Source organism: Eurosta solidaginis, chromosome 4 (assembly GCF_040869045.1).
Source record: "Eurosta solidaginis isolate ZX-2024a chromosome 4, ASM4086904v1, whole genome shotgun sequence".
Classification (NCBI taxonomy): Eukaryota; Metazoa; Arthropoda; class Insecta; order Diptera; family Tephritidae; genus Eurosta; species Eurosta solidaginis.
In genome coordinates this window covers 116436017-116449908 of record NC_090322.1, presented here as the reverse complement: position 1 = coordinate 116449908, position 13892 = coordinate 116436017, and the positions used below count along the sequence as shown (strand labels likewise).

Here is a 13892-nt window from a genome sequence, read left to right as displayed (position 1 = left end):
AAAGCCACACAAAAAACAACATACCTCAAAAAATTAGAGGGGGTATGCAGACTATCGATGCTTTGCATTACGGGAGCCCTGAAAACAACCCCGACGGCTGCACTGTATGCCATTCTGCACATTCCACCTGTAGACCTGGTAGCAAAGAACAAAGCGTTAACGACCGCAACCAGGCTCGATGCTTCGGGGCAGCTTGAGCGCCGACCATATGGCCATAGTAGTATAGCGTCCTCAGTCACAAGACGAACAGACTACATGATTCCCTACCTGCACTTTGAGGGAGATCTTAAGGCCACAATAGAGGTGGACGGTTGGCGCAAGGGTGCGCAAATGGCGGACGAGGCGATACATGTGTACACCGATGGTTCCAAAATAGTGGAAGGAGTAGGGTCTGCGGTATACTGCGCTGATCCGGAATTAAGCAGATCCTACAGGCTGCCGGATTACTGTAGCGTTTTCCAAGCGGAAATATTAGCCGTAACCAAAGCAGTAGAAACCCTGGAAGAGAATAGCTTAAGCTGCAACCGTGTTAACTTTTATATTGACAGTCAAGCAGCAATTAAGGCAATAATCTCGCATAGCACAGCATCTAAATGCGTGTTAGAGTGTAAGCAGTCTCTGGAGAGAATCGGGACAGGGAGAAGCATACATCTATATTGGGTCCCAGGGCATATGGGAATAGATGGGAATGAAAAAGCGGACGAACTAGCTAAAAAGGGCGCATCCCTTGAAGCTTGCTCCGTAGACGTCCCAATTAGATTGGGCGAGATTAAGCGAAGGCGAGAGGTGCACATGATCGACCAAGCAGGAAAGGCGTGGGTTCAAGCGCGGGGCTGTAAAGTGTCGAAGATTATGTGTAGGTCTTACAACCTTAGACTAACACAGTTGCTTCTATCATTAAAAAGAGAGGACTGTAGACTCATGACGGGTATTCTGACTGGACACTGCCTTCTGGCGTCACATGCCTTTAAATTAGGCTTGGTCAGTGATAGCAGGTGTAGGAAGTGCGGGTTGGAGGAGGAAACGATCGAGCACGTTCTGTGCTCGTGCCCTGCACTTGCCAGGATAAGACTCCAGCTATTAGGAGTGATACAGCTGTCAGATCTAGAAGCAGCAAGTGGCTTAAGTCCGAGGAAGCTTCTAGGATTTGCCAAGAGGACGGAGTTATTTTATAACATAGGTCCTGGTTTTTATAGTATTATTTTCTTTTATATAAAAAATATTATAGTTTAGTAAATACTTAAAAAAATTGTGATTTCAAATAATTATTATTTATGCTATTTAATAACTTTAAGGCCGTTTTATCTTAAAATGTATGTGCGATTAAAACAAATTTAATGTAAAAAGTCCTTTTAACAGATGTATTCTTAACATTTTATGATAAAACGGCCTTTAGAACAATTGTAAATGAATTTTTATATTACTAAATAAACGTTTTCATTAAAAATTAGAAAAAGTTTGGAGATTTTTTGGGTATTTTGGAGTTTTTTTTAGGTATTTTTTTGGGTATTTTGGAGCTATTTTAGGTATTTTTTGGGTATTTTGGTAAACATTTTGAGCATTTTTTAGACATACAAGTTTTCCGATATCGCATCCCTACAAAAATACAACCTTGTATTATGGGACATTTTTAGTTAGAGAGGAGCAACTATGCATTTTTTCTTATGGCACTTTGGTATAAGTGTGAGAAGGATGCGCGATCACACGTACACGACCATGGTGGAATAACCAGGTGAAGTAAGCCGTCAATTGTCTCGCTCTAAATTCTTCTTTGTTCTGTCATTCGGCTATCTGAAATTTTTTTTTTGCATTTTTCAGGAGTAAAATATGGTAGTTTTAGTACTTTTTTTCATCTAATCATCATATAAGTATGTTTAATTTGTTCCAAAAAAATTTGAAACAGGTCTTTGTTAAAAGAAACTATTTTAATTCGCGTCATATCCAACAAGGATTTTCGCCTGTGCAGCGCTACTGAAGACTTTCGAGAAATGTGCATGAACACCAAAACTGTTGTATTACACCTTATGTATGTAAACACTTCGCTAAAACAATGGATTTCTAAATACAGTTACAAAAAATTATTACTCACTAAAAATTAGACCACTAAGATAAGAGGAATGTTACAATTATGGATTGTAATTTAGAATATATGAATCCGGCTCGCTCGGATTAGCACCTTCTGGTTCTAGGCCGACTGCTATTATATCCCATAATATATTTTAGTAAATAATAACTTGGGAACATTAGTAATACATCATGAATTAACTGTCAAGAGCTTATGGGATATCTTCTGATCAAGTTTGTATGATACATTAGAAGGTCATATGTTTTACTTCCGACTCTCAATGTCAAATCAACAGAGCAGATGGAAAGAACAACTTTTCATCTAACCCGAAACCCATTTAAGTACGCAAAGTTCCTACAGTTCAACTATATAATGGATAACACCTCTCCCACTTATGTCCGGTTTTTCGATAAAAGCTTCAACTGCAGTTCAAGTTGACTTTAGACGCATTATTGAATTTTACTACTGATCGCAGTTTAAGTTTTTAATTTTATTCGATGCCCAAAGTAATATGAGCTCGCACTGGTCCTGTGTATCCCTTTTGTATTGGCATTAGGTTGCACTGATATTGCTGAAAAAACAGTCTCTAATGGCCTTCGTAGCAAGGCATTTATTTTTCTACTCCTAATTTTCCAAAGCGGGTAAACATTTTACCCTCTTTTGGCCGTTGAAAATACATCCTTTACGTTTCAGATAGCGTACATCTTCTATCTCTTTTTATTTACTTCGCCTGGTGATTCCGCCATGGATCAGCATATTAGCATACAAAATATTTTGAAGAATTAAATCTCCTTGGTGCACAAACATACCAAAAAATAGAACTTTTGTTTAAGAATTTTAACGATATGTTTGAAATTTGTAACGAAAGAGTATGTTTCAAGAGATGTATATATTCTTAACCATTTCGGTTGCATTAATTTGCCAACACGCACACATGTGCCAAGCTAAAGATAAGGGTAAATATTTCAAATTTTAACTGCAAAGGAGAAATTCCAATGGATCCACCCGTTTTGAATTTATAGCTGTGTAAACAAAAATTTTATGATTTCTTACAACAAAAGTGTTGTGCTTAAAGGAATATTCTAAAAAAAAAATAGCGAAATCGGTCTCGAGATTTGCGCTTAGCAACATATTCAGCGACTTATTTTTATATTATAGATTCGTGATTATTTCAAAAATACTCGTTCGAAGTAAGGAAACCCCACAACAATCACGTTGTACATGCCAACTGATTTAAATTTCGTGCACACTTGTATTCATTCGCGTAGACAGGAAGGAAAAAAGCTTCGAGTGATAACATGCTTCCGAATGACATTTTTGGTCAGAAAAACAATAACAATGTTATTGTTTCCATTAATAGGCTAGGTTAGCTCACTTGGACAGCATTAAGGTCCGTTTTGATACCTCATAAAATAACGGTGACGTTGCTATAGCTACTTTGAGAATCGTTGCCTAGCAACGATATAGCTTCGAATGAGACCCATCTCAACCTTGACTAAATCTTTCAGAGGTCCAAGTGAGTTGCGACCGAAATACTTTTGTCTAGTTCTGGCAAAATCTGGGCAATCAAACATAAAGCGTCTCGATTATTACACCTCATCATACTCCATACAGCTGCAGCAGTATGGGGTTTCAAGTATATTGAGACGTACCGCATGGACTTCCATTGGACAGTGCCCTGTCAAAACCCCAATGACCATTGATAGATGAGCCTTAATGAACCCAACCATTTCGATAGACCACTTCCGGCCAGAAAGATCTTGCTACCCTGCCAGAGGCAGTGTTCGCCCTATGTTTGCTGAGCTAACTAGAGGCCCATATATGCAGGAGCAGACCACAAGTGGCAGCGGAACCCCGAAATCTCTACAGCCATCTTCATCCGGTTCATTTGTACCTATGACCGCGGTAGCTTCCGCTTGAAAGTCGATGCAGTGGTCAGCCAACTTAAACTTGCGGCCTACATTTAGCTCTTGACAAAAAATTCGAACTGAGACTATATAATGATGAAATGGGAAACGTGCCTAAACGGTTTAACTCTGTTGGCTTCGACTAACAGTGGTTCAGTATTAAAATGTAGGGTTACAAACGCTGTATATTCCTCATTTGTTATACGATTTAATTTTTTTTAAAAAAAGCTTTTGAGTTTCGAAGTAGCAGAGTTGATACTGATTTTGAATTTTTGCTTGTTTGCCATGTTTTTTTTAACGCAAAGTGTACGAAACTTGCAAATTTTAAACGTAATCAATTCTCCTGCTTATTGTAATAAATTTAAGTAATCAAAAAATAGCGCATAATAATTGTAGAGCCAACCTGCTACGAATATAAAAGTAAAAAACTTTAATTTGAAGTCAATATTGGAATTGAAATGAGGAATATTTTATGAGTTTTATTTTCTTAAACTTATAACTTATTTTTGCAAATATCTCGAGATTTTTAGGGTGTATTGGCAATTCTGACAAAATATTCTGAACCAGCGCCTCGAAATATGTGCTTATACGTACAGTACCTGGGCGAACGAGCTTTGCTTGGCAATCTTCGAGTATGCTGCATAACATACTTTATTCTACATGTCATCAGTAATCAAACTCTACTTTTTTATATGTGGCAACGTTTCTCGAGTATATTCATGCGCCGAATTATTAATTTCAAGCATTTTTTTAGTTATGCACTATGAAAGTCTCACAATTTTATTACATTCCCAAAACTTGTAAATTTCACGAATGCCAACTATCAGTTAGTTTAATTAAATGTGAGGTGATAAATCTTTCTAATAGTAATCTGTGAGAAATTGTAATTATTCATTTCATATTTGCCAAAAATATGCATTTAAATATATTTTGCTAGAATTTTCCACGGTGCCTTGATATTGCATTTCATTTTTATTAGCGTGTGTGAAATTAAGAAAATTAAGTGGAATCATGTGTACGATTTTTTTACGTAGATTTTTAACTTTAATGTTCTCCTTTGAAGTTTTAATAGAATATGAGTAAGTAGAGTACTACTTCGTCTAACTACCCGAACCCTACTCAAAAATTCGCCTATTGTAATGCGGAGTGAAATACCTTTCGTTTGATACCTATATCGGCATATCTCATGCAATTTTTTTTAAATTTCGAATAGGTGGCACCCCTAAATGGCAACCCTACTCAAAAATGTCCCCATTGTAATGCGAAGTGAAATACCTTTCGTTTGATACCCATATCGGCATATCTCATGCATTTTTTTTTAATTTCGAATAGGTGGTAGCCCTAATTGGCAACCCTACTCAAAAATGTCCCTATTGTAATGCGGAGTAAAAAAACTTTCGTTTGATACCCATATCGGCATATCTCATGCAATTTTTTTTTAATTTCGAATAGATCGCAACCCTAAATGGCAAACCTACTCAAAAATGCCCCTATTGCAATTCGGAGTGAAATATTTTTCGTTTGATACCCATATCGGCATATCTCATGCAATTTTTTTTAAATTTCGAATAGGTGGCAACCCTAAATGGAAACCCTATGTCCCTATTGTAATGCAGAGTGAAATACCTTTCGTTTGATACCCATATTGGCATATATCATGCAATTTTTTTTTAATTTCGAATAGGTGGCAACCTTGTGAAACATTCTCGAGTGGCAACACCTAGGTAGAAAGTCTTAGAAGGTGATACATTATCTCTGTGCCAAATTTCATTTAAATCGGTTGAGCCGTTCCCGAGATCGTTCGGCTATACAAACATACAAATCTATACTATAATAAATCTCTAGAAAATCGTGTCTGTACATCCAAGATTTCTAAAAAAAAATGAGTGTGCTTGACGTTTGGAATGTCGAAGAATCCATCGGCACCACTTTTTTCTGTTTGTCTGTTTGTCTATTTGTCTGTATGATATCGATAATCTCGGAAACTAACGAATGGATTTTTATGAGACTTTCACAGATGGATAGCCTGTAATCCAGAAGGGAATCTGGAACTTATTTTATTAAAATCGCGTGAGAAACAAAAAAGATATAGTTGTTTAAGCTATAATTAATTAATTTAAGGTTTTTTTTTTTGAAAAACGAAGGAAAATGCACTTAGTTTCCAAACAAATATCAAAGAATGCCTTTGCAAAGTTTTTTTTTCAATTTCATATAAATTAAAAATCTAATTCATGAACAGATACAGTGGGGTACCAAAAAAAATTATTTCAGCTGCCATATTACGATAATCGGTTAAAATGAGGTTACCTAAAACCTATAAATATGCGTACAATATGGGCATCAAACAATAGAGGAAGGTCACAGGTTTCATTTGAATTTTGTGATATTTCGATAAATTAATCGATAACTGAGTTATCGGTCTAAATTTATTTGCTCCAAAATCTATAAATATACCTACAATATGAAATACTTTTAGCTAAGATTTTAAACCTTTTACACGCGTTAATCAGGGACTCAAACCTTTTGGTTCAATTCGATTTATCTATTCGCTGACAGGTGGCGCAAAGTTTTCGTGTGTACTGCGATGCTTTGGTAAGTGTGCGATTGGTTGTCGTGTACATACACTAAATAAAATTTTCGTAAATGCGGTAATGCCAAATGTCGGAAAGGTTATTTGTTATGTGCCCATTTAATTTTCATTGCATTATTTTTAGAAACACTATGCCCAAAAAGCGTTCAAATTTATCTAAACGCACTAAAGCTGCTAAGAGGTTAAGACTAATGCGATCACAAGAATCGAGTGAAAATTATGAAACGAGGCTTTCGGCAAATAGAGAACGTATAGCATTTATCAGGTCTATGGAAACTCCTTCCGAAAGTGATGCGCGCCGACATATTGATAGAGAACGCCATGCTTTGTCGCGCGAATTGGAAGCACCGTACGAAAGAGAAATTCGTCTTAGTTTGCAGCAAGTTAGGACTAATTTAAATCGATTTTTTGAAAGCAGTGAAGGTCGACATACACGACTCAGCACTGACCGAGAGAACGATGTATTGTCTCGAAGTTCTGAACCTGTTGTCGAGAGAGAGTCCCGGCTAAATTATCAGCGTATCCGCTCCGCAAACTTAAGGTCACAGGAAACAAGTGACCAAAGGGACAATAGCCAGATGGCTAATCGTGAAAGTCACGCGCTGTCTCGCGAATTAGAAACCTCCCCTGAGAGCGAAATTCGTTTAAGTACGCAGCAAGTTAGGACAAATTTAAATCGCTTCTTTGAAAATGAAGAAGAACAACTTATACGACTCAGCAATGACCGAGAGCGCCACATATTGTCTCGAGGTTCTGAACCTGTTGTCGAAAGGGAGTCCCGGTTGAATGAGCAGCGCATCCGCTCAGCAAACTTAAGGTCACAGGAAACAAGTGACCAAAGAGCCAATAGGCAATTGGCTGACCGTGAACGTCACGCGCTATCGCGCGAATTAGAAACCTCCCTTGAGAGAGAAATTCGTTTAAGTAAGCAGCAAATTAGGACAAATTTAAATCGGTTCTTTGAAAATGAAGAAGAACAACATATACGTCAACACATATTGTCTCGAGGTTCTGAACCTGTTGTCGAAAGGGAGTCCCGGTTAAATGAGCAGCGCATCCGCTCATCATGTCCAAGGTTATGCCAAACAAGTAATGAAACGTTTTTGCATCGTGAGGAGCGTTTGATAAATGATCGACATCGCCATAACATTACTAGAATGCTGGAAAGTAGCAACCAACAACGCAGCAGTATAGTTATGACTGCAGAAAATTACGAACGCCTAGGTGAAGATCAAGAAACATACAGGGCCAACGAGAGGGAAAGAATGCGTGGAATACGGCAGTTGGAGGCAGAGGAAAATCGCCAAGTTCGCCTGCATGTTGACCGCGTGCGACATACGCTAAATAGGGAACAAAATGACTCTGAAGAGCTTCCCCCAAATATTGATGTAGGTAACGGCTTACTCTCCTGGATTACTAAGACAAAAAGTGCTTTTGCATATAACCCTTTAGTAGAATATGCTAAATACTCATTAATTGGCGAAATGCAGATTTTGTGAAGCCCTTAAATTCCAAAAAGAAACGGTTGGAATGTGTTGTTCCAATGGAAAGGTCAGTTACGAAATTTTCCTAAATCCGTCTGAAGTTTTGAAAGCTCTGCTCACCGGTGATCACTCGCAGTCAAAGCACTTTTTAGAAAACATTCGTGCGTATAACAGTGCATTTCAAATGACATCTTTTGGAGCAAAACAAGTGACGGAAGGACCTTTTATGCCTACCTTCAAAGTCCAAGGGCAGGTTTATCACCTTATTGGTTCATAGTGTAATGAACCAAGGTGAAAGTGGGCCTAGGTGAGTCTCCGTCAATATAGATCCTCAGGAACTCAACCATGAACCAGGACACCGACTAATCAACAACTTAGTTCTCCGAGTACGTATAGGGTTTAAGGAGCCGGTACTCTGTTTGCTACTACCCGCTAGTCTTCAGCGAATGAGGGTGGGAACTTGCTCCTACACTGACTTTTTCTCGGCTTCACATAAAAATTTCAAACAGAGATTTGAAAAAAAAAAAAATTATTTGTGGCCAACAAGGGTTACACCTGCTAAAAATTAAATTTGCCTGATCCTTACCAAATCCTACAAACTCCAAGTTGAAACCTGCTTACCTCCTTTGTCATACCAATAGCCTGGTTAAACTCTTCCGGCCGCTCTGTGGAAGGCTGAAGTTGTTGTTGCCATTCCGTCATAACCCACCCAACCTGCTAAAAGAAATCATATACGTTTGCTCTTTTAGCCCAAAAGAATACCTACCATTGCCTCAGCTAGCAACTATAGAAAAAAATTTACACCATCATATCCATATTGAATTTTTCAACTTAACTTTATTACAAAAATGATGTTATTTCCGTTCCCTGATTTCATTCTCCACAACTTACTACTCAATATACACTTACATAGATAAGTAACCTAATATTTCATGTTAGTGTGTATCATCATACCAATTTTGAAATAATATGATCTCAGCAAACTTACAGCAAAATAGCCAAATCAAAAAAATATGTACAATATCAAACAACTTCTTAATATATGTATGCATATGCCCTGCTAACCATGGCTAACCACATTTTGCTATAGAAGTGCTCAAGTGAGTAAGGACATTAAAAATAAAAAAAATAAAAATATAACAGAAAAGTGAACGTTCAAAAAAAAAACCTCCAACGTAATAAACCAGCTTTCACCAGTCACAAAAGGGCTTCTCCAAGACGCCACTTCAAAGTTGGATTATCTGAGGTAAGTAAATGTTTAGTTATTTTAGTATAACTAACTTTTTTGTTGTTGTAGGAGTGCAAATTTGGAAATATATTGCAGAACTTGCCCTTATTATGAAGATACCAAATCAGTGTTACATATTATGGACCTGACCGAGATCAGGAATATTGTTTGGTATTGTCATAATATGAATGGTTCTGAGTAAATACAGGTATTATGGTGATAGCCAAATTAGTTGAAGTGTTTGATGGCACAATATTTGCTGGTAATTCTTTTCTTTAGCTCACAACTGCTAAAACTAGTCAAAATTTATTCGGAGAGGTGTCAATAAAAGAGCTTTGGACTCAGAACAACGAATTTGAAAGTGGAAATTGAAAATTTTATATCTGTGGAGAGATATTTGCAGTTACCCAAAATGTATTAACGGAAACACGAAAAATGATCCCCGATCCCTGCGAAACCGGCGGTGTGATGCATAGAATTTTGGCCTTCGGCCGCGCTGATAAAAATATACCACCAAGGAGGTGGAATCAAAATTAAATCAGTGCAAATTACCTTCGTATACAAAATGTTTTCCTGTGAACAACAACAATACAATAATCACATGAAAAACGCCAACTTCAACTAAAAATATCTCTGCAGAGATATAAAATTTTCAATTTCCGTTTTTGTATTCGTTGTCCTGATTCAAAGACGCCCTCTTGACACCTCTCCCGATATTTTATGACTAGTTTTAGCAGTTGTGAGCTAAAGAAAAAAAAAAATTTTTTTTATATAAATGTGAAATAAATAGTTATTATGTTCCGCTTATTTAATACGAAAGCAAACGCTCGCCTTTTTATACCACCCTCGAAAGTGTTGGTTTGCTTGGGGTAACAAGCGGATACTATGGTGCCATTTGTTTATGATCCTGTTGGCAAAGAAAAAGAATGTGGACATATTTAAAGATATGTATGTTAATTAATTTAGGTAATTCTATTCACTCTAAATAAATCACTGCTACAACAACAACAACAAAACTCTATATAAACGTATAAAAATATCGGGAGATGTATCAAAATATGCGTTTTGGACCCGGAAACGCGAATATGAAAACACAAATTTTTAGTCTGTGAAGAGATACTTGCAAAAGAAATTGCAATTTTTTGTGTGGTTGTTGTAATGTTTTTGTACACAGGAAACAATTTTGTGTACAAAGGCATTTTGCACGGATTAAATTTTGATTGCACCCCATTAGGGGACCGGCCCCCAGCGGGTTAGGGGATCAGAATATACCCGCGGTAGGTATTCCTGTCGTAAGAGGCGACTAAAATACCATATTCAAGGGGCTGTGTAGCGCAACCCTTCAGGTTGCCTGCGCAATATATAGCTTCTCCAAACCCAATTGTCAACCTCACCTATCCATGGCGAATCCTGTTTCACTAACAGACGAGGCTCTGGCGACCCCAAGCCCATCATGGAACTTGCGGGTGGGGAGGGAGGGAATGGCCTGAAGGTTTAATGTGGCCACATAAATCGTTCCCGAGATGGTCGGGCTAGCGCCTTAATGGTGCCATGGTACCGGAGCGTACCGGATCTGTATCCGGCAAAGGACCATCACATCGATAACACTCCCCAAAGCCTTCGTGGAGCAACCTTATCGCTACAACAACAACAACAACAGGGGACCGGCCAGTGTCTTTTGACATCCTTCCCGATATTATTGGACGTGTATTAAGAGTGTCATGCTTTCGTATAGAATTGCCATCATTTGAACGCCTCAAAAATTTTTTCCCGTTTTCGGATTCGCATTCTGGGTCCTAGACGCATATTTTGGTAATTCTATACGACAGTATGACACTGCTAATACGCGTCCAAAAATATCGAGAGAGGTGTGAAACGACTCGTCTTAACATCAGTACTAATAATCCGCAACCGGAAAATAAAAATTTTAACTCGTTCAAAAGATATTAACGAAAACCCGAAAAATGTCCCGAGGGTCCCTCAGAAACCGGGGGTGGTATCCATAGTATTTCTCCGCAGAACATCTTTCTGCGTTGGCGGCCTTCGGCTGCGCTTATAAAAAATTACCCTGGGTGGGTCCAACACCGGTTTGGAGACCAAAAATAAAACGCGCAAAACACTTATGTTCACATTTTTTTTTGTGGGTAGGAATAACATTACAACACCCACATGAAAATCGCCAACTTCAACTGCAAATATATCCGGACAGAGATTAAATTTTTCTTTTCCGCCTTCGGATTATTATTGTCGAGGTCAATAAGCGTCTTTTGACATGTCTCCCGATATTTTTGGACCCGTATTAGCAGTATCATGCGGTCGTATAGAATTACCCATCTTTTGATAAATCTCCCGACTTTTTTGGACGTGTGTTTATAGTGTGATGGGTAGTTCTCGACAATAATCCGAAGGCGGAAAAGAAACATTTAATCTCTGTCCGGATATATTTGCAGTTGAAGTTGGCGATTTTCATGTGGGTGTTGTAATGTTATTCTACCCACAAAAAAAATTGTGAACATAGGTGTTTTGCGCGTTTTAGTTTTGGTCTCCAAACCGGTGTTGGACCTACCCAACGTACTTTTTTATAAGCGCGGCCGAAGGCCGCCAACGCAGAAAGGTGTTCTGCGCAGAAATACTATGGATTCCACCCCCGGTTACGATTACCTATAGGCTCATCTTCATCAATACCGTATCCTTTTCATCAGCTTCTAGTACGGTTACTTCACTTATTTCCTCGATGATTAAACTGCAGATTATTTAGACGCGTATAACAATCGCCACAGGTATTCACTGGGAATCCGTCATGAGGCTGCACTGCAATTGTTGTAAATTTGGTCAGCTTTTTGGGTAAACCGGGTATGACGAACAAACCGTAGCTAGATCCATTCTGCATCTTTTTTAGGCAATTCCGACAAATCGAATTTATGGTACACATTTTTTCTTCCTTCATTGTGCATTAATTGTTATTAATTTTGACTTCTATTTATTTACAAATACGCTATCTTTGCAAAATTTTCTGCGCTGTCAATAACGTCAATATCGCACGAACTTAAGTCAAAGAATAATAAGGAAAAAACAGATGTTGCGATGTTGCGAGTTACCAGAGAACTGCTATTTGGAACAGTTGCCTATAATATTACCTATGCAAGGTTCAGTTGGTCTTTCTTATACATACATATATTAAAATATCATTTGTAAAGATATGAGCGGTTGACTTTCAATAGAAATTTTACGTGACACACGCTTTTTTTTTATGTTTGACCAATGCCCTTGATTGATGAGGAATGTGATGACTAGTACCTACCTAATTACTTCCTAGGTAATTCTTTACGACAGCATGACTCTGCTAATACGTGTCCAAAAATATCGAGAGAGGTATCAAACGACACGTCTTGACATCAGTATTGATAATCAGAAGGCGGAGAAGGTATAGTCTAGTTGATGGGTCGACTACTAATACGCGTCCAAAAATATCGAGAGAGGTGTCCAGCGACGCGTCTTGACATCAGTATTAATAATCCGCAGGTGGAAAATAAAAATTTTAACTCGTTCAAAAGATATTAACGAAAAACCGAGAAAAGACCCGCTGGTACCTCCGAACCCGGGGGTGGAATCCACAGTATTTTTGCGCAGAACACCTTTCTGCGTTGGCGGCCTTCGGCCGCGCTTATAAAAAATTACCCTGGGTGGGTCGAACACCGGTTTGGTGGGTACAACATTTTGATGTTTTTGGGTACAACAAAAACATCAAAATAACAACCACATGAACATTTTCAATTTTGTTTGCAAATATCTCTGGAAAGAAATAAAATTTTCTATTTCCGCTTCCGGTCCAGGGTCAAAAGCGTGTTTTGGACACCTCTCCCGATATTTTTGAACGAGTTTTAGTTAAAGTAAAGAATTGTGTTGTGTGCTAAAGTAATGAATTACCGCCGATATGATCTGGCAAAGTTGATTTTGCGTAATTGATCAGCTGATTTTTGTTTACTTTTTACCAAGATACAATGTGCAACTCATTGCAGTCTCCCGGGCTAATAAATAAATAAATTAACAATTGAACAAACTAGTTTCGCTAAAACTAAGAAAAAAATTAGATGAATTTTATTCAGTTTATTGAAAATCCAAAAAATATGCTATCGAAAACTAAAATAAAATTAAAGAAAAAAAAAACTTTTTTAAAAATAAGCTTTTATTATTTTGGTTAATAAAATTAACTAAAAAGTAAACAATAAATTGACTCTAAAGAAATATAACACTTTATAAGTTCATTGTAAGCTTAAACGATAATTAGGCTTTTTCGTCTGCGACAAAAAAAATCTATATTTTTATTAATTATATATTTTTAACATTAAAACTTTACACCTAAATTATTAAATCTTACAGTTTATATCACAGTCCTAATTGTTCTAATAAAAGCGTGTTACATTGCGATAGCAAGAAAATGAGATCCTAAATGTTCTTAATTATACCATCAAAATTTAACACGCTTTTTATTAGAACAATTAGGACTGTGATATAAACTGTAAGATTTAATAATTTAGGTGTAAAGTTTTAATGTTAAAAATATATAATTAATAAAAATATAGATTTTTTTTGTCGCAGACGAAAAAGCCTAATTATC

General features: G+C 37.3%; 1 long non-coding RNA gene across 1 annotated transcript; it reads right to left on the bottom strand.

Moving 5' to 3' along the window:
• Nucleotides 1-8857: 8857 nt before the first annotated feature.
• LOC137250181 (uncharacterized) lies at nucleotides 8858-12515 on the bottom strand. The gene is made up of 2 exons (XR_010952832.1): nucleotides 11960-12515; nucleotides 8858-10181 (listed from the first exon to the last, which is right to left on the bottom strand). It is a non-coding gene; the product is annotated as an uncharacterized lncRNA (long non-coding RNA).
• Nucleotides 12516-13892: the final 1377 nt, after the last annotated feature.